This window comes from Oryctolagus cuniculus, chromosome 2 (assembly GCF_964237555.1).
Source record: "Oryctolagus cuniculus chromosome 2, mOryCun1.1, whole genome shotgun sequence".
In the NCBI taxonomy this organism is placed as follows: Eukaryota; Metazoa; Chordata; class Mammalia; order Lagomorpha; family Leporidae; genus Oryctolagus; species Oryctolagus cuniculus.
The window spans coordinates 51059101-51080278 of record NC_091433.1 but is presented as its reverse complement, the minus strand read 5'-3'; the positions used below and the strand labels follow the sequence as shown (position 1 = coordinate 51080278).

The following is a 21178-nucleotide window of genomic DNA, read 5'->3' as shown; positions in this document are numbered from 1 at the left end:
GGTTGCCTTAGACCACACTTATTTGGTTCAAGATACTGATTCTGATACTCTTGGTTGGTATGTGATTGGATTCCTAGTTTTACCTGTTTTTGTTTATTCTTTTTGTTGTAGGAATAAATGCATTTATCATTTTTCTTCTTTAATTACAGGTGTACCATTTTCATAAAATGACATTTTAGGGATGTCATAATAAGCAACATTAGCCTTTATTAATAAAGGCCATTTTGCTATGATCTAAGTAGCAGCAGTGATGGGTAATTTTTAACTTATGAAATTTATAGTTTACAAACAATAATCTTATAAAATGCTCATATTCAACCACATTAAAACATTATCATATTGCCATTTTTCCTTTCCCTAACAAAAAACAAATTATATAGCCATCAAAACGGATGGTTCAAAACAATCCTTGCTTCTTTTAGGGTTAGAAGAAACACATAGTGTTTTTCAGGGAAATAGCAAAGTTAATTTGTGATGAAATGCCAAAAAAATTGGATGAAGATAAAAATAGAGAGATGTAAAATATTATGCCCAGTGCATCCACATATGTGTAAAAGGATATACATCATTCAGATGAGGTCATGGGCATTCAGGGTAGTATGGCTGTATATGGATAGACATCATTCAGGGTAGTATGGCTGAATATGGATAGACATCACTCAGTGCACTTACTTTGGAGCAGCTTGGTGGTGATAAGAAAAGTTTCTTCTTCCTGTTGTGTCTGTTAAAAAGATTGCTTCTTGAAATAATCCAATTTATGAAACAAGGAGCTGATTCATGTATGTCTGTAGCCAGAATAACAGTCTTTACAATCAGATACTCTCAAGTTCACATCCTAGCTCTGCCATTTAGCATTGGATAAACAAGCCCTTTTGCCTTGTTCTGAAATAGCTGTTGTATTACCTCTTTCTTATGAAGGATAGTTGTAGTTTTTTAAATGCGATAACTGAAAAGCCATCATAGAATGCCTGGCATGAAGGACCTACTCAGTGAATAGTTAGTTGCTTTTGATAATAATAGTAATGACGACCGCATCAACAGCACCAAAGACTTAATGGAAACTGTGTAATCAACAGTCTTCATTTAGCTGTTTGGTTTTTATTTTAGATGTTACATTTTATTAGGTGATTTTGTTGTATCTAATGTTTTTGTAATTGTTGGAAATTCTTTGTTTGTCATAACTGAGTTAAATTGTCCAAGCAGGGGCTGAATCTCCACTTCTCTCTAGCTCAATGCCATCTTGAGCCTAGAAGTGAGGTAGATAATTTGTCATAGTTTCTTCAAGGTAATATATGATGATTGATGTCTTTTAGCCCTTGGAAACTATAACTGATAGCCAACTGACTAGAAAGGCTATTGTACTTTTTAAGAAAAATCATATCATTATCACTTAAAATCAAATCATTTAAAATTTTAAAGGAACAGATTAGTGGAAATATTATTCATAATATTACTCAATGATAACCATTTTTTGATTTTCAACATTTTATCATAAAAATATTCAAAGTTGTGCAGCAAATATCTATGTCCCCACCATGTAAACATAGCAGTTATACTTTATTTATTTCACCATGTATCTATAAACTTACCCATGCCCTTTCTCTATCAACCTTTATTTCTTTTTTATAACACTTTAGTTAAAGTTGCAGCTATCATATTTTACTAAAATATTTTATAACTCAGTACTAGTACAGTTTTTTTCTTAGAAAAATTCATGTTAAATGAAATGCACAACTCTTAAATACACAGGTAGCAAGTTTTGGTTTATGCCTAAGCAGTTGCAGTTGGATGAGTGCTGAGCAGGTCATGCCTGTGTAACCCAAACTTGCTCCACAGCACACTCCGCTATACTTCTGTTCCATCATTGCTCCCTTCTTCAGAGGCAGCCACTGTTTAGATTTCTTTCTACCATGTGTCAGTTTTGCCTGTTGGAGAAGTTATAAATAATAGAAGTTTATAGTAGGAACCCTTTGTGCAAGGCTTCCTTCACTCAGATAATTTTTAGGAAGAATTTTTTGGGCCGGCACTATGGCACAGCAGGTTAAAACTCCAGCCTGAAGCACTGGCATCCCATATGGGCGCCGGTTCGAGTCCTGGCTGCTCCTCTTCCAATTCAACTCTCTGCTATGGCCTGGGATAGCAGAAGAAGATGGCTCAAGTTCTTGGGTCCCTACACCATGTGGGAGACCTGGAGGAAGCTCCTGGCTCCTGGCTTCGGATCAGCTCAGCTCTGGCCGTTGCAGTCATTTGGGGAGTGAACCAGCGAAATGGAAGACCTCTCTCTCTGGCTCTACCTCTCTGTAACTCTGTCTTTCAAATAAATAAAATAATTCTTTAAAAAATACAAAAAAGAATTTTTAAAAGCTTACTTATCAATTGTTTATTTATCTGAAAGTCAGAGCAACAGAGAGGGGAAGGGAGGGAGGGAGAGAAGGAGAGAGAGAAAGAGAGAATTCTTCCATCTGCTAGTTCACTCCAACAGTTGGGGTTAGGTTAGGGCAAAGACAGGAACCAGGAACTCCATCTGGTCTTCCACATAGGTGGTAGTAACCCAAACACCTGAACTATCGTCTTCCACCTCCCTGGGTACACATCAACAGGAAGCTGGATCAGATGCAGAGGCAGTCCTGAGAACTCTAATACGGGATGTGGGCATCCCAAGTGGTAGCTTAACAGGCTGTGTGCCAAAGGACTCATTGCACTCAGTTGTATGTTGGGGATTCACTCATCCTCTTCATGGATCAGCACTTTGCTCCTTAAATCAGTGCTGAATGGCATCCCATGGTATAAACCACTGCGATTTGCTTATCCATTCTCCTAGAATGGACACAGCCTTTCTTCAATATTTGCTTATATGAATAAAGCTATCATGCATATCACTTGCAAGTCTGTGTGGACATATGGTTTCATTTTCCTAATGTATATGTCTATGACTGAAATTGCAGTGTCTCAGAGTAAATACATGTTCAGTTTTATTTTTGTAAAATGCCAAAACTTTTCCCACAGTGGTTTGGCACTTTCTACTCCCTCCAACCCCACATGAGAGCCCTGGTGCTCCACATGCATACAAACATTTGTATTTGGGCAGTGTAGCCTGCTATGGGTGCGTAGGGTTATGTAATTATGATTTTAATCAACCTTCACTTAATAGCTAATGGTAGTATACAATTTTTCAAGTACTTTCTATCCATCTGCCTATCTTCCTTTGTGAAGCAGCTGTTTACAACTTTTAACCATTTTAAACTGGATTCTTTACCACTTTATATAAGTGCTTTCAAGCAGAAGTAATGGAGAATCCTAATTTGGGTCCTTTGGTTATTTTATGCATTTCCTTTGTTCCCAGAGTCTTTCCCCACCTCGCTGCTTCTTAGCATCTGTTTCTGTCTTCTTCTCTGTGACTCCAAGTGCAGCTGCAAGTGCAGAGGCTTCCCTTGTTCATGTCAGGTTTGCTCACAACCTATGAGTCTGGTCAAGGAAGACACATTTTCCAATAAATGAGAGTCTTGACACAGCTTTTCCTGTGGGGCTGATAACGTGGAGGCCTTAAGAGATCTCAGGAGAGGCGTTTTATCGTGAGTGGGAGAGGATTCATTAACTTACTCATTTCTCTGCTCCTTTTCCCTCCTCTCTCCATGGCTAGGTCACATGGACTCAAGTTATGAATTAGCTCTTTATTACTACAATAAAATACCTAAGACCAGCTACTAGGACAGAAGCAAATTTGTTTTGGCTCATGGCTTTGGAGGTTCACAGTCCAAGGTCAGTCAGCTCCACTGATTTGGCATCTGGTGACGCATTCCTGCTCACAGAGTCCCAAGGTGACACAAAGCACCATATGGCAAAGGATAACATGTGTCTATATGTGTCTCTCCTTATTTTTTTATGTATTTTTTGTTTGCTTTGCAATGACACAAACCCAATGTAATAAAACACATTCCCTTACCACATGCCTCCACCCTCCAACAACTTCAAGCCTAGAGAATGTGCGTGTGTGTGTACATATACATAGACACATCATTTTTTAAGCCTTCTGATGATGTTGTGACACTTTAAGCAGACATTCCCAGGAAGGTTCTAATTGTATAGTACTTTATAATATTTTTTTAAAGCTGATGGTAGAAATTTCAGACACCTTAAAAAGATTTATTTGGGGCCAGTGCTGTGGGACAGTGGGTTAAGAAGCTGCCTGCAATGCTGGCATCCATCATGGGTGCTGGTTCAAGTCCCAGCTGCTCAACTTCCCATCCAGCTCCCCGCTAATGTGCCTGGGAAAGCAGCAGAAGATGGCTTAAGTGCTTGGGCCACTGTACCCATGTGAGAGATTTGGATGAAACTCCAAGTTTTTTTTTTTTTTTCCCATCTCTGGTTACTTTATTAGGGTTATCAGTCCCGGCTCCAGCGGGAAAGACAGGATGAGGGACAGGGAATATAAGGTCAGGCACATTCAGCAGTGGGTATCCAGGGTCCTGCAGCCACGGTGGATAAAGGAGGCAGGCAGCACCCTCTTACCCCAGGTGCCAGCTGCGCAGGGCCACAGGGTCAGCTCTACACACCCCACAGCAAGCACCTGTCCTGCTTCTGCGTGGGTCCTGGGCACCCCAGCCAGGTCCTCAAGCATAGCCAGGCCCCTGAGCTTTCCTGATTTCCTGCCTGAGCCTCTGTCACCTCATACACAGCCAGGCTCTGAGCCCCAGCCTCTCCTGGCACCTCGCCTGCACCCGTGCAAGGGGCCTGGGCAGAGGGCTCTCTGTGGGGGTAGGGCAGGGGCACAGCCTGGGGGCAGGTCCCACCTCACAGAGTGCCTCCTTCAGTGTCGCATAGGCTTTGTCCAGGTTGTCATTGACGATGACCAGGTCAAACAGGTCGGGCTCCTCGCTGCTGTCCACGTCGGCCCAGGCAGCGACCAGCCACTTCGGCAGGCTCTCCGCAGTCTCAGTGTTGGCTGCCGTAGCCGCTGCTCCAGCACGTCCAGGGAGGGCGGCTGCACAGAGATGTAGATGGGCCGCAAGTCAGTCTTCTTGATGTTGCTGACGCCCTGCGGGTCCACGTCCAGTACACAGCTACGGTTCATGGCCTGCACGGCCTGCACGGCCGCCTTGCACGTCCCGTACAGGTTCCCCGAGAACTCCGCGTGCTCAGTGAAGTCACCGGCAGCAACGTCGCGCTGCATTACCTCCCTGGTCACAAAGTGGTAATCTTTGCCGTTCTCCTCGCCGGGCCGTGGGTCCCACGTGGTATGGGAGACGCTGAAGCCGAAGACGCCCCCATGCTCCATTCTGGCTTCGGCCTGGCCCAGCCCCAGGTGTTGCGGCCATTTGGGGAGTAAACCAGAGGGTGGAAGATCTCTCTCTCTTCTTCTCTTTCTCTCTGTAACTCTGCCTTTCAAATAAATAAAATAAATCTTTTCAAGAAAACGAAAAAGATTTTTTTTAATTTATTTGAGAGGCAGAATTACAGAGTACACAGAGAGAATGAGAGAGAGAGAGAGAGAGAGAGAGAGAGAGCTTCCATCCACTGGTTCATTCCCCCGGATGGCTGCAATACCCAGGGCTAGGCCAGGTGGAAGCCAAGGAGCACAGAGCTCCATCTGGGTCTCCCACATGGGTGGCAGGGGCCCAAGGACTTGAGTCATCTTCTGCTGCCTTCTCAGGTCCTTAGCAGGGAGCTGGATCGGAAGTTGAGCAGCCAGAATTCATCCTGGTGCCCAGAGGGGATGCTGGCATCACAGGCAACAGCTTAATCTGCTACGGCAGCGCCGGCTCCTGTAATTTATTTTTGAAGGCTGACTCTTTTGAGGGCAGTTCAAGACAGGTTCTCTTCAAGCAGTTCTGAGTACAGTGGCTGGGTGTGCTTGGTGAGATCACCGCTTTGGGCCACTTGCCTTCCTCTTTCTCAGGAGCTATTAATGGAAGAGCTGGAAAGCGCCGGAACACTACAGTGTGCTCTGACCCTGGGTGACTTCTCTCACTGTGCTGTCCCGTGGGCCTGCAGTCTCTACCCTCTCATCCCTTGCTTCGTATGCCTGCTGACAGGTACAGACAGACACGCTTTTTAAAATGTTTAGCCAGTTGTGTTTTCACAGGCACATAAGTGCTCTCTTTGTGGTTCTGAAGCATCAGTAACAGTAGCAAGCTGGTCTACCCAAATGCACAAAGGAGCCCTGTATAGCACTCATCAGATTAAACTGAATGGCTGACTCGAGAGGGAAAACAGAATACATGGTGAAGGATGAAAAGGCTCCCCCACCCCAGGGACTCTCAGGGACGTTGTTTCGGAAAGGAAGGGAGGGAGCAAGAGGAGTGCCTGGTGGCCATTCCAGCTGTGATCAGGGATCACCTGCAATGTGCATGTGGCTCATTCCTGGGTAAGCAGAAGAACGCCGTCGGGGCCAGTGCTGTGGTGTAGCAGGCTAACACCCTGGCCTGCAGTGCCGGCATCCCATATGGGTGCCGGTTTGAGTCCCATCTGCTCCACTTCTGATCCAGCGCTCTGCTGTGGCCTGGGAAAGCAGTAGAAGATGGCCCAAGTCCTTGGGCCCCTGCACCCGTGTGGGAGACCTGGAAGAAGCTCCTGGCTCCTGGCTTCGGATCAGTGCAGCTCCGACTGTTGCAGCCAATTGGAGAGCGAACCAGCAGATGGAAGACCTCTCTCTCTCTCTCTCTCTCTCTCTCTGCCTCTCCTCTCTGTATGTAACTCTGACTTTCAAATAAATAAATCAAATCTACGCTGTAAACAAGCAGCTGCTTAGCTCCTGGGGAAGTGCCAGCTGCAGGCACCACCAAAAGGACTGCTCCCGCCCCTTCCATGCAGTTCGCTTATCTCCTTGCACTCAGGTTTATTAACTTCACTATTATTTCTCATACAGCGCATTGCAGTATGGCTGAGGTTGTAGCACAGCAGGTTAAACCACTGCTTGCCATGCTAACATTCCATATCTGAGTGCTGGTCTGAGTTCTGGTTGCTCCCCTTTTGATCCAGCTCAGTGCTAATGAGACTGAGAAAGCAGCAGAAAATGGCTCAAGTACTTGGACCCCTGCACCCACTTGGGAGACCAGGATAGACTTTCGGGCTCCTGGCTTCAGCTTGGCCCACCCTCAGCCATTGCAGGCAGTTGGACTGGAAGCAGAGTAGCCAGGACTTGAACTGATACTCTAATATGGGATGCTGACATCTCAGGTGACAGCTTAACCCGCTGTGCCAAAATGCCAGCCCCAGAACCATTCTTTATGGCCAAAATTTAATGTTTCAGTTTGAGTTGAAATAAAGAAAATAGAAGTTTAACTGGGTGAGACAGTTTCAGGTCTCCACTACAGGGGAAAGGCAAATCTACCCCGATGGAGATTTAGAAATGGCTTTGTCACTCATTTGACCTCAATCAAAACAAATAGCTTTTCGCTTCTCTTACAGTTTGCATTTGATATGCTCCATGGGGTTGATATGCAAGGAAATAATCACTCCTGTGAGTGGACAGGCTGTGTAGCAGTCTCCACAGCTGCTTACCCAGCCACTCTAATGAAGGGAGTGGCGGCCACTCCCTGGGAAAACAGAAGACAAGAGGACTAGGACAAAGGAGGAAATCAGCTGTTGCACCAAAGGCTTTAAACACTGAAAAATGCCAACCACGAAGGCAGTTGCTCTGTCTCACAAAATCCAGAGGTCTTCCCATCATCCGCCAGAACTATTTTGGGAGAGAATTTCCACAGAGCTGGCCTATCTTTAACTCCCAGTGTTTCCTCTCATTGACTGGTCAGCAGGTGTCGGAAAAGCCTGTGGCAGAAATATCCCAGACCCAGTGTGCTCATTTTAATTTTACAACTGCTTCTGTGACTTTGTTTGAAGGCATTACTTCTTTTTAAGATTTATTTATTGATTTGAAAGGCAAGGTTACAGAGACAGAGGGAGAGATACAGAGAGAGAGAGAGAGCATGCATCTGCTGGTTCACTTCCCAAATGGCCACAATGCCCGGGGCTGGGGCAGGCTGAAGCTGGGAGCCTGGAACTCCACCTGGGTCTCCCACATTGGTTTGCAGGGGCCCAAGCAGTGGAGCATTTTGTGTTGCTTTTCCAAGTGCATTAGCTAGGAGCTAGATCAGAAGTGGGACAACCAGGACTTGAACCCATGCTCATAGGGGATGCCAGTGTCGCACGCAGCAGCCCTGTTGTGCCATGATGCCAGTCCCTGAATTTTTGCAGGAGAATGCGGATAAATTGTGACAAACTCATTTGTCTGGGTACACAGGAATCCATGGATACCATGGTTTATTTCTGATCTGTATATTTAATATCAAAGTCATAGTTACACAATTCAAGTCTAGACAAATTTAGTAGTGAATGAGTTCCCTTCGTGGTTAGTGGCGTTTGCATTCTGATTTTAGGAAAGTATACAACTACTTTGGCTTGTTTTCCTAAACTTTTATAGCTAGAGAAGTAAGTAGTAGTGAATTTCCTTACAAAGTCATGTGTCAGAGAAGCTTCTGAAACAACAAAAATCACAACAGAATCAGAGAAAAAGGAAAAATAAAGCAACATAGTGTTAAATTGCTCAACAGTTAACCTAATGAGCAAAGGGATGATAGTCCTCATTCTCCACTGAATTGCCTAATTTGGCATTTTCTTAAACATGAAAAGAATGAACCATTCTTCACTAGGAACTACCACAGCCTGAATGCTGCACCCCCTATTAAGGCTGTCTTAGCTTACTGGAGCAGTAGTCATTTTTTAGTTAGATGGTTGTTACCCTATGATTATCAGGGAGCTGTGGGCAGGACAGAGGTTGTCCATTAAAATATGGTCTACAATGCAAGAAGCATTAACTGCAGTATTCCTTTAGGTAGGATATTTTCTATGGTCCAACAGGATTTCCTAGGTAGATAATTTGCAACTCTGGACAGAACTCAGAATGGACTCCACCAAATGTCCTGGGGCCACCCTCCACAATAAAGAGATCTCCCACCCACTGATTCACTCCCCAAGTGGCTGCAACAGCCAGGGCTGAGCCAAGCCAAAGTCAGGAACCTGGAACTCCATCTGGGTCTCTCACGCAATTGGAGGGCCCAAGTACTTGGGTCATCATCTACTGCCTTCCTAGGGCTTGGAATTGGCATTCAAATTGGAGGGTTAGGGGGTGGTCTTGGACTGAGTCCTCATCCTGTTATCTAATGCTATCTCCAGGAAGATGACGTCAGAATCAAACTGAACTATAGGACACTGGTGGTGGAATGAAATGCCATGCCAAGATGGCTGCTGGCAATGGAAACTGCCTGGCAACAGGCTTTGATTGGTTAGGGCATAGACCACCCCTTGACTGGACTGGCTGCTTTGGCTATTTAAGCTGCTGTACCATCTGAAATAAACGAGTCTGCAGGCTGCTTGCCTCTGGCCTGCTTTCACCCAACTCCCAGGGTCTGTGTGGTGACTCTGTGCCTCTTGTCCCCACCACGCTCCTCCTCTCAGAACAAATCCACAGCAACATCTGGCACCCAATGTGACAGAGAGAGACAGCATGTGAAACTCGGTGAGGTCCCCCCTTGATTTCGGCAAGTAGGCCCCTTGGTGTTTTGTGTGCTGTTCGGTTCTGTGAGGGTGAGCACAGGACCCGCTGCTACGCCCCTTTCCTTGTCCTTGTCCTTGGTCTGAGTGACCCCAGGTAAGGCACACACTGCCCAGAAGCATAACGCCGCTTCTTGGCTCCTCCTTTTACTCTCGGTTTGCCCGGCGATTTCGCATAAGGGACTGATCATCCCAGAATTCGGAACCAAGTCATCTTCCCTCACTCGAGAGAGGTGACGCTCCGGAGACACCGCATGGGCATACGGCCTTGACCTAACGAATCAAGGAAGTCCCCCACTAAGCACAGGACATCCTTACGCTCTGATACACCACTGTCTGTTCGTCTAACGTAGGGAACCCCCTGCAGAATGCCATCAGCTGCTGAGGTGCTAGGAATTTGTTTCGTTATGGCAGCAGTGCTGTGGGTGTCTTTCCTGTGGCTAGAGTTGGTGTGGCGCACCGCTCTTAAGTGCTCAAACATGGGAAAGATACCCCCCTCTCAGAAGCCCACACAGATAACCAAACACAATGAATCTGTGAGTGATAAGAGCCTGTCACTCCAGGCCTCTGCCTCACAAGTAACAGTTGATGACTTGGGGGGAGAGAGCTCTGACAGTGAAAATGACATGACAGCAGACGATGCAGCTATGCCTAGTCAGCCACCCCCCAAATATCCTTAGGATGTACTTAGACGACCTCAAGGAAATAACCCATGCGAGGGATGGAATGATTCTATATTGTAAATGACAAGAGCATGAATTTTGGGGAGCCAGGGTGGAATGTTACAGATTGAACAAGACTTGACTACCCAAACTCCCGCAGATGTTAAAACTCTGAGGCCTTATGGTAATAGTTGATAGATTTAGGGTGGGGATTTGCTCTAGTTATGGTGTTTGAGAGGTGGTCTTGGTGGCACATCTTTAAGTCATTTGCAGGCTCATCTTCAGAGTGATATAGGACAAGGCAGGTAGCTAGATTAGGACCACTAGCTGGAAACCACACCTCCCCCGGCCCCAGGGAATCCTATCTGCCCACCGGGCAATCAAATGACCCCTTCTCCAGGATGTACCTCCCTTGACCTGTGGGTGGTACCACATAACCACTCCCCTATCCAAGCTAATAAGAAGCCTAGCAATGGGGAGGCGTGGTCTTTCTTCTTGTGGACTCAGAAGGGGCAGCTCTACTGAAGTCTCTCTGTCTCATCTTTTCCTTTCCTAGCCCACTCTTTTCCTGAACATGGCCCACATGGGAGCAACTTCTTCACCTTTATCACTTTGCAAGTTGTATTTGTGCCTGTACTCAGAATGCTTCTCTAGGTAAGAGGCAAGAGCCTGGACTAGGGATTTTTAGTCCCCACTTAACCCCCACAACAAGAGGTGGTTCTCATAAGAGAGTTGGTTGTTTGAACTGAGTTCAGTCTAGCTTCTTGCTCCCTGGCTCGCTATGTGTTTGCGCCTTAAAATCATGTGCCACCATTTCTAGCCTCTATCGAATACTGGACTATTAGGGCCATCCAGTTCTGAACTATGAACCTCCAAACTCCAAGCCAAAATAAGCCTTTCCACTGAAGAAGTGCCTTTCAGCATTTCATTTAAATGAATGAAAAGCTCACTAATACCCTGCAGTGCAGAGTTCACTGCTGCTTGGTGGGGTGGGGCAAAGAAGTGATCTGTGTTGAGAATGCATAATGAGAATAATTGAATTAGAGTTGTTTTTTCTATAAAGATTTTGATGGAAACTATGGGAAGAAAAAAGATTTGAAGGAGTATACTATAATTGAAATCAAGGGAGAAGAGGTTTTTCAGAAAGGGGACTAACAAAATAAATTTATAAAAAATCTTCCAAATACTCGGGAGGAAAGTTAAACCCAAACATTGCTTGAATTATGTATTTATTTATTTACTTGAAAGGCAGAGTGACAGTAAAAGAAAATGAGAGAGAAAGTGGAGAGAGAGAGAGAGAGAGAGAGAGAGATTCCTCAAATGCTTGCAGGAGCCAGGGACTCTGAGTCTCCCACATAGGTGGCAGGGACCCAACTACTTGAGCCATCACAGTTGTCTCATAGGGTGTGTTTAGTAGGATGCTGGATAGGCAGTGGAGGCAGAACTTGAACCTAGGAACTCCTTATGGGATGTGGGCATCCCAAGTGGTGGTGGCTTAACCCAATGCACCACAAAGCCTGCCCCCCACCCCCCCGGGTGATTTTTGTTTAGGGCAGATTTAGACTAAAGGGCTATGTAGGGTGTCCTGCTGAGAAGAGGACTGGAAGAGGGCATGAGATCACTTTTGTCACTGTTGTAAAATGCAAGTGACTGGGGTGTTTTCACAGAACGGACACAGAGGCTCCTTGATGTGCCGTGAGCTATGCCCTGATAAGCTTGTGTAAGTGAAAATATGTCAGAAATGCATTCAGTGCCTCATCAACCCATCATAAAGTCAGAAATCGTATGCGGAAACATTGTGAATCAAGGACTGTCTGGAGATGACAGGGAGAGAAAGTGAAGACACAGCACGGTTAGAGATGACTAGAGATGTCTGAAGACAGAACAAGCCCCGGGCGTGAGAAGTTATGTGTGCTGGACACAGGTGACGTGCCACGTACTCTTCTCAGGCTCTGTGTAAGGATAGAGTACGGAGTTGAGGAAATTCTTGAAAAAGGAGATGCTCTATGGCTTAAAAGACTTGAGGAGCGTAGTGAAGTGATAGAGAGTCAGAACACACCATTGTTAAGCCCGCAAAAGGCTGAGGGGAGCAGGGGAGAGTCTGTTGTGTTTGTAAACAATATGTTCCACAGAACACGACCTGGGTCATTGCTTTCAGTATCCAACTACAAAAATGAGAAGTTGGATTGATCCAGATGATTAAGAGGGGAAGAAGCTGAACGTGTTAGAGGACAGTTGAAGAGCTGGCTCGTGGCTTTCATCTTGACAAGGAACATTCAGTAGTCTAAAGAGGTTGAAGTACAAGACATGCAGGGAGAGATGTAAAAAGTATAAAAAGAATGTGTGATGATCAAGTTCCTGGACCAAGTCCAGGGTAGAGGCATGGCAGCAGGTCTTCCAAGTGAGAGAGAAAAACTTGCCTAGAATGTCACTGTTATTTACATGCTGTGGGATGTGCTATGGCTTGAATTTTCTTCCCAAAATGGTGTGTTGGAAACTTAACCCTCGATGCATAGTGTGCAGAGGCGGGGCCTCCTGGGAAGTGCTTAGGTGACAAGGGCTCCCCTCTAATGAACTCCGATTAAAGGACTTGAGACAACAAGGCGAAATGACCTCTTGCTCTCTTGCCCTCTCACATTCCCTTGGCTTTGGGCCATGGCTGATGCAGCAAGAAGGCTTTGCCAGGTGCTGGCACCTTGATGTTTGACTGCTCAGCCTATAGAACTGACCATCCAAATACCCGTTCTTTTTTTTTTTAAGTTATTTATTTACTTAAATGCAGAATTACAGAAAGAGAGGAAAGGAGATTTCCCATCCACCGATTCACTCCCCTGTTGGTTGCAAGAGCCAGGACTGGGTCAGGCTGAAGCTAGGGACCTAGAATTTCATTCAGGTCTCCTCCACTGCTTTCCCAGGTGTGCTAGCAGGAAGCTGGATTGGAAGCACAGCAACCGGGACTTGAATCAGCATCCATATGGGATGCTGGCATTGCAGGCAGTGGCCTAACCCACTGCACTCAAGGCTGGCCCACAGTCTGTGGGGTTCTATTACAGCAACACAACATAGAACAACTGGTTGGAGTCCAGTTTTTGTTTTCAAAGATTTATTTACTTATTTGAAAGGCAGAGTTAGAGAGATGGGAGAGATCTTCCATCCTCTAGTTCACCCCACAAATGGCCATAATGGCCTGGAGCCGGTAGCTTAGAACTCCATCTGAGTCTCCCACAGAGGTGATGGATCTAAGCACTTGGGCCATCTTCTGGTGCTTCCTCAGGCACATTAGCAGGGATTTGGTTGGGAAGTGGAATAACCAGGACTTGAACCTGTGCTCATATGGGATGCCAGTGTTCAGGTGGCAGCTTAACCCCAGAGCCACAGTGCCGGCCCCTAACTCTACTTCTGTTAATACCAAGCAATGTGTCAAATTCTTCCCTTAAACCTCCTTGGAGGGGCTGCTGTAGAACCCCCCAAATCTGGGCCTGCTTGCCCAAGGTGTAGGAAGCCAATCATTGACACAACACGCAGGTGGGAGAAAAAAGCAGGTAGTTTCTTGAAAAGTGGAGACCAAGGGGCCAGGCAGCTGTCGCTTAATTCCTGGGCTCCCAGGGGGAGTAAAGGCATCTGTCTTTGACTCACTTTATAGGGGTTTGGTTTCATCAACATCACAGGCATTACAAATTTGCAAATAAACAGAAATGCCCAAGGGATCTGAGGAATGTCCTTCCTCTCCACCCCCAGCTCTTTCTTTACTGGCTTCACTCTCCAACTTCTGGGTCAAAAATGTATCATCCACTGCTCTCTCTTACCTGTTTCGCCTGTGGACTTCTGCTCTTTCCTTTCGCAGACAAAGCAGCCAGTGGCTTACTTTGACTCCTCATTACACAAGTTCAGGGCCATCGCCCTTCCTAGAGATCCTGTGCAAGCGTACATTTGCAGCATTCATGAGCACAGCCCAGAAAAACACTAAAAGAAAGGAGGCCAAGGTTAAGACCTAAATCTAAGCAAAAAGTAAGTGTAGATGGCATAAGTTAAGGCAGACTCCTTAGATTTTCAATTTACCTTTTAATGGCTTCTGAGAGTTGCGAAGACTGTTTACCCCCAGTAGCACTCACTGGCTCCTGGGGTGTCCTGGCAGACTTTTTCTTTCTTTCCATTTTGTATACAAGTACAAGCCCAGAGGACCCCTCAGCTCTTGTGGAATCAGATTCCATGGTGTTATATTTCACCCAATTTAAAATTCCACCTTTCTTTATCTGGATGTCTCAGCTTCAATTTCCGCCCTCCTCGTGTCTGTGCCCAAATTTCACAGCCGGTGCTCTCTCTCCTGAAATTTTGATACACGGAAAGGATGCTAAAACCCGCTTTTCCCGAACCCATTCCACCCAACTCCAGACGAAGGGAGGCTGAAACCGAAACTTAAAAGCTTCTTAGCCAGGAAAGGAAACCGAAACCCATTCGCTAGGCTTAAAGCCGGCTGCGATGCCGGGAGCGCCCAGTCGGATGCCGGGTCCAGGATCCCGCTGGAGCGCTCCCAGGACTCTGCACCTGGTCACTTTCCTGCACTCCCACCTTGCGGGGCACGCCGCTCAGCGGCTGTCTGGACGCAGCAGGTCTGGGTCCCAGGTCCTGGGTACAGGGTAGTGAGGAGTGGGAGGAGCTTAGGGGCTGCCGGGAGACTTGGGGGCGTCAAGATGAGCCGTAGCGCCAGGGAGGGGCGTGGAGCGGAGCTGCCCCACGGTGCTTGCAGGTCTTTGTCCACGCTCGGTGCAGCGCACTGGGACCACGCCTGCAGCCCCGGGCGCCTAGAGGGGCGGCGCTCCTGGGGCTGGCGGAGGTGACCGAGGGCTGCTGCGAAAGAGCCCCCTGCAGGAGGTGGAGGCGCCGTGGGGGGCGCGGGCTGAGGCTTGTAGGGGGAGGGAGCTCAAGACCTTCCTGGGGAACCTGGGCAGTGGAGGAGAAACTAAAGGACGTGAGGTGTGAGCCCAGCAGGTCAAGCCTGGAGGCCGCCGACAGCGGCCAGCGCGCGTTTCTTCCAAGCAGCGTCTGGGAGCCTCTCCTGACTTGCAGCCTGGGAACCTAGTCCTAACGAGATCTCCCAGACGATGCCTGGGCAGCTTCAGCAACTTGAAACAGTGTCTCTCTTAACTTTCTTAACATTTGCTGAAAGGAATATATTCAAGGCCTGGAGACAGGATTTGGTTTTCCATTGCAGCGTGACAAATGGTCACAAGCTGAGTGGCTGAAAGCAAGACTCAGGTATTACTTGGCAGTTATCGCAGAACAGGTCCGGGCACGGGTAGCTGAGACCTCTCTGGGGCTCTCATTCCAGGACTTGGGTGCTTATTCAGGCTGTAGAAGAGCTCAGCTCCTCTGGCCGCAGGGTTGGGATGCCTGCGACTGTTGGCTCAGCCTTGAGAGCCCACTCTGATGTCCTAGCCACTGGGCCCCTTTACAAGGTGGCTGTAGGTGTTGAAAGTTTGCAGTAAAAGCTCCCTTGCCTACCGTGATGGAGTGCAGCACAATGTAACTAACCCCGGGAGAGACTGTCCTTTACAGTCGCAGGTCCTGCTCCTACAGGAGGACTGGAGATGCACAGAGCCCCTGTTCCAGGATTGCTGGCGACTTGGAGACCATCTTAAGATCCTGCCCACCGGGGTTCAGTCTTTGTCCAGGCAGTGCTTTGTGAATTGCATCCAGCGGCTCCTCCACTCCGCTCCGGGACATGATAGATGTTTCCCCTTCTCTCGCTCACTTCTCTTTCCCTCTTTCCTCCCCGCCCTTCTTCTGCTTGCCATCTAAGCTTGCTTGATTCAGAATCCATATACCACTCGGACATGTCTGTGATTGGATGACATGTCTTTTAAGTTCCTTTAATCTCTTCTGTTCCCTTTTCATGTATTTTATTTTTTTAATATGTGAGTTGTTTTTGCACGACATGTACAGCTTCTCCTAGTCTTTGTGTGATTCAACAAATTTCTCTGTTCTCCAAACATCTTGTAATCCTTTGATGAGCATTTTTCTCAGATTCAGGTTTGGTTGGGGGAGATGAATGAGGGTACTTTAGTAGGCACTTGTCTGTTATTCTTGTGGTCTCACCTAAAAAGACCAAAACTGTTCATTCATTAAGAATTGTCAAATGGTTACATCCTATTATTCCTTCTCTGTTAATCAACTGGATTACTTGTTGTTTTTTTTTTTTTTTTTTAAGATTTATTGTATTTATTTGAAAGGCAGCATTAGAGACAGGGAGAGACAGAGAGAGATCTTCCATCTGCTGCTTCACTTCCTAAATGGCCGCAAGGGCCAGAGCTGGGCCAATCTGAAGCCAGGAGCCAGGAACTTCTTCTGGGTCTCCCATGTGGGTGCAGGGGCCCAAGGACTTGAGCTGCCTTCCACTACTTTCCCAGGCCATTAACAGAGAGCTGGATTGGAAGTGGAGCAGCCAGGACTCTAACTTATCTCCATATGTGTTGTCAGTACAGCAGGTGTCGGCTCAGCCTGCTATGCTGCAGCACCAGCCCCTGGATTGCTTCTAGAAACAAAACATCTACTAGTTGATGATCAATGATGCAATATTTAAGGGAAAGGCAGGATAACTTCTTGATTCCAGAAGTCATTAATTTTTGATACATAATCTTTAAAGAATTTATTAATACATTAGATTCTCAGGGTCACCACAAATAATTACTACAACATACTTCTCATCAATTCCCTTGTTAATGTGATACTAATTCAGAGAGAACAGATTCAGTGCAGTTCACAGATACAATTCCATAGATACAAGGATACTTCTCTCCCCTTCCCTCCTCCCTGCATCTCTTTCTTCCTGGTAAGGTTTGAGATAACATATTTTAATTTACATTATAATTGGAGGCTTATCACTTCATTAAATAAAGAGTTCAACAAACAAATAGTAGAAGGACTAAGGTTCAGCAGGCATATAGGCAAGGGCTATAAACAATAATCAAAAGAAAAGTGTCCATTTCACTCATATACAGAAAATTTTAAAACAAAACATTAAAATTATAGATGTATATCTGTATATGTGTATATATATATATATATAAACTACCACATATAAGAGAAAACGTGATACTTTTTTTTTCTGGGTCTGGCTTATTGCACTTAGCATAATGATCAATATTTCCATCCATTTCATTACAAATGTCAGGATTTATTCTTTTTTATGGTTGTATATAACACATTTTCTTTATTCAGTCATCAGTTGATGGACATCTAGGTGGATTCCATATCTTAGCTATTGTGAATTGATCTGCTATAAAGATGGGAGTACAGGTAGTCCTTTCATATGCAAATTTCATTTTCTTTGGATGTATTTCCAGGAGTAGGGTAGCTGGGTCATAATGTAGATCATTGTTAGTTTTCAGAGGGATCTCCATACTATCTTCCGTTATGGTTGTACCAGCTCACATTTCTATCAACCCTATTAGGGTACCCTCTCCTCCACATGCTTGGCAGAATTTGTTATGTTTTTATTTTTGTATGAAAACCATTCAAACTGGGATGAGGTGAAACCTCATGGTGGTTTATTTATGATATGTCTTGAAGTTTGTTTTCATTATTTAAGATTGTTTTGGCTGTTTGGGATCTTGTTTATTTACATATGAATCCAAGGATTTTTTTTCTAAAGTTGTGAAAAATATCCTTGGTATTTTGAGTTGTATCTCATTGAATCTGTAAATTTCTTTGGATATGGACATTTGGATGACCTTAATTCTTCCAACTCATGAACATGGAACATATTCCCATTTCTCGTGTCTTCATCTATTTCTTCCTTTAATTTTTTGTAATTTTCATTGTTCATATTGTTCATATTGTTGGTTAAATTTATCCCAAGGTATTTAACTTTTTTGTAGCTATTGTGAATGGGGTTAATTTTGCATGTTCTTTCTCAGCCAGAGCATTGTTAGTAATATAATAATGCTATTGATTTTGTGCCCTGCAACTTTGTAGATTCTCTTATAAGTTCCAGTGGTCTCTTAGTGGGGTCTTTTGGTTCCTCCTATATAAAGGATTATGTCATCAAATTTGTATTCCATTGATTTCTTTTTATTGTGTAATGGCTCTGGTTAAAACTTCTAGAACTATAATGAATAATAATGGTGAGTGTGAGCATCCTCCTCTGGTTCTGGATCTTAGTGGAAATGCTTCCAACTTTTCCCCATTCAATATGATGCTGACTGTGTGTTTGCCATATATTACCTTGATTGTGCTGAGGTATGATCCTTTTATACCCACTTTTTTTTTTTTTTAGTATAAAAGAATAGTGTGTTTTGTCAAATGCTTTCTCTGCATCTATTGAGATAATCATATGGTTTTTATCCTTCATTTTGTTGATATAATCATATTTATTGTTTTGCATTTGTTGAACAATCCCTGCATCCTGGGGTAAATCCCACTTGGTATGGGTGGATGATCTTTTTGATGTGTTGTTGAATTTGATTTCCTAGTATTTTGTTGAGGATTTTTTTTAATCTATGATCATCAAGGATATTAGTTTATAGTTCTGTATTTTGTTGGTTTCTCTGATTTTGAAGTTAAGGTAATCCTGGTTTCATAGAATAGGTTTGGAAGGGTTCCCTCCCTTCAATTGTTTTGAATAAGTTAAACAGAAATGAAATTAGTTGTTCCCTGAAGGTCTGGTAAAGCCATCTGGTCCTGGACTTTTCTTTATTGGGAGGCTCTTTATTACGGATTCAATCTTGGTTATTGGCCTATTCAGGTTTTCTATGTATTTGAGTCTCAATTTTGTTAAATTATACGTGCCCCCAAATCTATTCATTTGTTTGTAATAATTCCTAATTATTCTTTGTATTTCTGTGGTGTCTGTTGTAACATCTCCTCTTTACATCTCTGATTTTGTTAATTTGGGTCTTTTCTTCATTTCACTGATGTTTTGTATAATATTTTTGATTTCTATATTGTTCATTTCTTCTCTATTTTTTATTAATTTCTCCTGCTGATTTGGGGTTTGGCTTGTTCTTGTTTTTCTAGGTCCTTGAGATGCATTGTTAGATAATTTATTTCATACCTTTCCAATTTTTTGACATAGGCAATTATTGTTGTAAACCTTCCTCTTAATACTGCTTTTGTTGTATCTAATAAATTTAATATGTTGCAGTTTCATTTTCATTCATTTCAAGGAATTTTTAAAGTTTTCCTTTTGATTTCTTCTATGAGCCATTGTTCATTCAGGAGCATGTTATTTAGTCTCAATGTGATTGTATATTTTCTTGAGTATCTTTTGTTGTTAATTTCAGGCTTAATTCCATTGTGGTTTGAAAGGATAAATGATAGGATTTCAATTATTTAAAATTTGTGTTTGGCTTGTTTTATGTTCTATTATATGGTGTTCCAGGAGAATATTACATACACTGACAAAAACACTATTCTGTAGCTGTGGGATGAAATGCTCTGTAGATATCTCTTAAATTCATTTGCTCTATACTGCAGATTAGTTCTGTTGTTTCTTCATTGAGATTTTTGTCTAGCTGACCTGTTCATTGATGAAAGTGGGGTGTTGGAATTCTCCCATTATTACTGTATTGGAGGATTTGATAAAACTGGGTGCCCTGGCATTGAGTATATATGCATTTACTGTAGTCACATCTTTTTGTTGAATTCGTCCACTAATCATTGCATAATGACCAACTTTTTCTCTTTTAACAGTTTTTAATTTAAAATCTACATTACCTGGACAGGCACTGTGGCACAGTGAATTAAGCCATGGCCTGCATGGGCACTGGTTTGAGCCCCTGCTGCTCTACTTCTGGTCCAACACCCTGCTAATATGCCTGGGAAAGCAGTGGAGGATGGCCCAAGTCCTAGGGCCCCCACACCCATGTGGGAAACCTGGAAGAAGTTCTTGGATCTTAGCTTTGGCCTGGCCCTGCCTTGGTAGTTGTAGCCATCTGGACAGTGAACCAGTGGATAGATCTTTCTCTGTCTCTCCTTCTTTCTCTCTGTAACTGTACCTCTAAAATAAGCAAACACATATTTAAAAAAAATTTATTTTACCTGACATGAGAATAGTTGCTCTTGCTCATTTCTGATTTCCATTTGCATGGCATATCTTTTTCCATTCTTATTCTTTCAGTATGCATGTATGTTTATTGGTGAAGTATATTTCTTTTTTTTTAAGATTTATTTATTTATTTATTTGTAGGTCAGAGTTACACAGAGAGAGGAGAAACAGAAAGAGAGAGAGGTCTTCCATCTGTTGGTTCACTCCCCACTGGCCACAATGGCTGGAGCTGTGCCAATCTGAAGCCAGGAGCCAGGAGATTCCTCTGGGTCTTCCCACGTGGGTGCAGGGGTCCAAGGACTTGGGCCATCTTCTACTGCTTTCCCAGGCCATAGCAGAGAGTTGGATTGGAAGTGGAGTAGCTGGGACTTGAACAAGTGCCAATATGCAATGCTGGCATTGCAGGCAGTGGCTTTACTTGCTATGCCACAGCGCCTGCCCCGAAGTATATTTCTTGTAGACAGCATTTAGATAGGTCTTATTTTTTTATCCAGTCAGCCAGTCTGTGCCTTTTAATCACAGAATATAGTCCATTTCTATTCAAAGTTATTGTTGGTAAGTAATGGCTTGGTCCTGCCATTTTTCTAGGCATACTCCTTTATTTGTTTTGAATCTCCTTTGTTCTGTTGTTGTTTTAAAGATTTACTTATTTATTTGAAAGGTAGATTTACATCAGAGAGGGTGAGAGAGAGATCTTCAATTTGCTGGTTCACTCCCCAAATGGCCACAATGGCCAGACCTGGACCGATCCAAGCTATGAGTCAGGAGCTTCCTCTGGGTCTCCCACACAGGTGCCAGGGCCCAAGCACTTAGGCCCTCCTACACTGCTTTCCTGGGCCCATGCCACCAGCAGGGAGCTGGATTGGAAGTGAAGCAGTCGGGACTTGAACTAGTGTGCATATGGGATGCTTAACCTACTGCA

The 21178-nt window shown here is 44.5% G+C and overlaps 1 protein-coding gene and 1 pseudogene across 6 annotated transcripts in view; one reads left to right on the top strand and one right to left on the bottom strand.

Annotated features, from left to right (window-relative positions):
* Positions 1-1643: 1643 nt before the first annotated feature.
* On the bottom strand, positions 1644-14659 carry LOC108175715 (guanylate kinase pseudogene; annotated as a pseudogene).
* Positions 14660-14684: 25 nt separating this feature from the next.
* Positions 14685-21178, top strand: part of LOC100345657 (probable ATP-dependent RNA helicase DDX60) — a 97546-nt gene continuing 91052 nt past the window's right edge. For 4 of the 6 annotated variants that reach the window (XM_008249590.4, XM_008249585.4, XM_051832208.2 and 1 more), the window contains exon 1: positions 14685-14821. The gene's annotated coding sequence lies outside the window, so the exon portion shown is untranslated. Of the gene's footprint in view, positions 14822-14921; positions 15468-21178 lie in introns of those variants that run through there. The other 2 variants (XM_070068273.1, XM_008249579.4) reach the window with 1 other exon arrangement.